The sequence below is a fragment of the Ctenopharyngodon idella genome, chromosome 10 (genome assembly GCF_019924925.1).
Source record: "Ctenopharyngodon idella isolate HZGC_01 chromosome 10, HZGC01, whole genome shotgun sequence".
NCBI lineage: Eukaryota > Metazoa > Chordata > Actinopteri > Cypriniformes > Xenocyprididae > Ctenopharyngodon > Ctenopharyngodon idella.
The window spans coordinates 20,533,734-20,537,500 of NC_067229.1; positions in this window are offsets into that span (position 1 = coordinate 20,533,734).

Consider the following 3,767-nt stretch of genomic DNA (forward strand, 5'->3'; position numbering starts at 1 on the left):
ATATTTTGAGCTATACCCATATAAAGCACTTAACTCTAAAAAATCTTCCTCAGTGAAAAATGCTAATTATTTTCTCATAATCAGACAAAACTGAACAGGGTGACATGGGAGTGAGCGTATCTATTAGTTTGTGCCCTGCACATGTCCAATTTCTCTTCAATCTGCATTGCATTTTTAGCTATAATTGAAAATTAGCCGTACATCTTTTTTGGGGGGAAGGGTAATTTATCACGGCCCATTGTTCCTCCATGACACTTTAGCCCTGCCGCTAACAAGGCTTTGGGAGCCGAGGGGTTGAGCCACGACGAGCAATTCTGGTGTACGGATGCATTTTCGCTGCTTTGTTGCTAATTGTGGCCTCCTTTCTATTGAACAGTGAGTCGTGTAAAAGAGCTTGTTGGCTCGATGCAGTGGAGCTCTCCGGCCCTCTCCGGCTATTATCAAAGATACTCTTGATCTTTTCAAAAGCAGGAAATAGATTTTTTCCCTCCTGTACAGAAAAAAAGTAATTTGCAATGCATCCATTAGTTCTTCATTAAAGCAAGATTAAATTGCACTGCAAATCACATCTGCCTTTGGATGATTAAAGGGTGGCATTTTATAGGCTAAAACTAATTACTAGTCCAAATGAATGAGAGTAAAAAAACAGGCATGTTTTTACATTAGATAGTGTGGCTTGTAATTAGATTGAAGCTAATTCCACTATTTCATCTCTTTTAATGAGATGAGACTGTCCTCATCTTTCCCCCCGTTTTTGTCAAGCCACACTATAACGGCTCCAAATGTATAATTTCGATAATACTGAGAGTTTATAATAATGAAATTTCCAAGTAACCTGCTACAAGGTTCCATCTGGTATTGAATTATTACACACGGGAAATGAGGGGAAAGGGTTTTAAGGTCGTGAAATGATGTTTCCAGCCGGAATATGATCACATGCTTCTGCCTTTTTTATTCTGTCAGAGAAAGTCTCGTGTTATGCAGCTGGAATGTGTGATAGGTGGTTGCTCTATCATTGGTTACTTAGGTGTTCTGGGTGGTTGCTAGGGCACTGCTAAAATGTTATGTGGTTGTTTTGTGGTTGCTTAGGTTTCCTGGTTGGTTGCCAAGTTCTGGGTGACTTGGGTTACTACTAGGGTGTTGCTAAGTGATTGTCCTGGTGTTCAGGGTGGTTGTTATGGCATTTGTAGTCAATGCGATGTAAGTCAGTGCTAGGGCATTAGTAGACCGTTACTAGGGTGGTCTGGGCTGTTGCCATGTTAAGTGATTAGTACTATGTGGCTGATATAACATTCTGGGTTGTTAAGATATGTCAAATTTCTAAGGAGACTTCTCATCACCCTCATCAGTCTGCAAGTTTGAGTTTAGTTATGCTAAGTGGTTGCTAGGGTGTTTATATGTGGTTGCTGTGGTGTTCATCTTGTTTGCTGGGCCTTTGCTTTCTGGCTGGAAGCTATAATGGGTAGTTTCTCTAGCATTTCTAAGTGGTTACGGAGTGTTTTGCTTGGTATCTAAGGTGTTGATATGTGGTTGTTGATAAGGTGTTCAGGGTGCTTGCTGGTAAGAAGGTATAATAGTTGGTTGTTCTAGTGTTGCTGAGTGGCTGTTCTGTGTGTTTGCTAGGGTTTTGCTAAGTGGTTGTTTTGGTGTTTCTTGGCTAAGGTTTTGCTATGCGGTTGAAGATATGATGAGTGGTTGCTAGGGCATTACTAGGTGGTTGCTTTAGCATTGCTAAGTGGTTACCAAGGCGTTCTGCATACTTGATAGGGTGTTACTAAGTGGTTGTTAAGGTGTTTAGTTTTGTTTTGGTTGTTTGTGGTTTTTCTGGGGGTTGCTAGGGCTTTGTGGCTGCTAAGGTGTGATGGGTCATGATGCCAGGGTGTTGCTAAGGGGTCGTTATGGCATTCAGGGTCATTGGTAGTGTTTGCTATGCAGTTGCTAAGGTGTGATGGCTGATTGCTCTACTGTTGCTAAGTGGTTGCTAGGGCTTTGATATAAGTTGATAAGTTGTTCTGGGCGGTTGCAAAGGCATTACTAGATGGTGCTATGGTGTTCAGGATGGTTGCTAGGGCTTTGCTATGCAGTTGGAAGGTGTGATTGGTGGTTGCTAGAGCATAAGTAGATGGTTGCTAGGGCACTGCTAAAGTGTTCAGCATTGTTATGTGGTTGCTAAGGTCTGCTAGGTGTTTTTAGCACATTGCTATGTGGTTGCTGGGGTTTTCTGAATGAATGCTTAGTGGTTGCTTACTAGTCAAGGTCAAAAGAGCCGACCCAGAAGTTTCTGGACTTTAGATATGGTTCAGGTCGCTCCTTCAGTGTAAGTAGTATTGTATAATGTAAGATAATATAATGAACTTAATATAATGAACTACCCATTAATCACATAATCTACATTGATTTAATTGATTAATCTGCTATTTTTTCTGGAATAAAGATACACAAACTCATGCAAAATTCTGCTCAGTAATGATTAGAGTGCAAAAGAGTTGACTTTCCCTAAATGTATGAACATGGCACTTTTCCAGCAAGGCCCAGACAACCTTTCCTTGCAAAAATATATGCAGTAGCACTAATTTTTACAGCCGGAATTGCCCCATTTCTGCTGAAGCGAGATTTTGCGCCACAGTCCGCAGTCGTTCCAGGAATTCAAACCTCATAAGGTTTCAGCAGAAGCTTATGCTAAGCTTGTTAGTGTTTCTGATGCCACGTGTGATAGCGCCAAAGAATTACCATAAATCAGCAGAATTAACTATGATCTTCAACGGCATGTTTAAAACTGGCCAACACAAGTTTGCAATATGCTGCACAGAATATTATGATAACAAACCATTCTAAATGCCCATAATCTGCTTATGTCCGGGGTTCATATATATTCCGAATTAGCACTTTTCCCCATCCCACACATGTTCCCGCACAACGACAACAGACGAAAACATGCACATTTGATATAAAAACAAGTTTTTAGATGGCACAGTTTTAATATCGACACAGATGCGATAACGCATAATATGTTTCTGCTGGCTGTTAGCAAGGTTTGAATTTGGCCGTCTTTTGGAGGTGGTAAAGGGGGTGTGCGACTAATGATACAAAGAACGTCCTGCATTTCATCAGATCTGAATCCTAATGTCATTTTAACTCAGAGCAAATGAATCTGTGCTGTAATAAGAAGCTTCCAGAATTAGGTTGGGGTGGCAGAAAATTGCAAGCGGCTGGCACTTTTATCTTTGAATTTCACTTGTGCACAAGCCAAAAAAACCTTCATACATTATTTGGTTACATTCCATCAGTATGAAGAATAACATTGTGAAAATTGTATGCATGCTAATGATAAATAGAAATCCACCTGCTTTACGATAAAATGAGTTTAATTTCCCATGCCCAGTGCCGACTGGCCTTTCATAAATTACTTATGCACAGCTATTATTAAAATAGGGGGGAAGCAAATTAGAAAGTGTTCATATCTCTTCACTGGATTTAGCCCAGCAACCGGAGTCAGCACTTTTTTCTCCTTCCTGTCTCAGAAATTCTGCCCTCTTGAAATTCCCATCCCCGTTTCTGCGTTTTTCTATAGTGCTGTTGTAGACGCTGAAAGTCTGTGTTTGCCAAATTAACCCAAATCTTTTCTAGGGTACAAGTGTAATGCAATTCACTGACTTTTCTAAACCTGTATATTCAAATGTGCTTGAATACGTTGGAGGGCGCTGTACAAAAAGTCAGCACTCAGAAAAGCCTGTTTGGCGCTAATCGTGTTGCATCATCGGTTACTG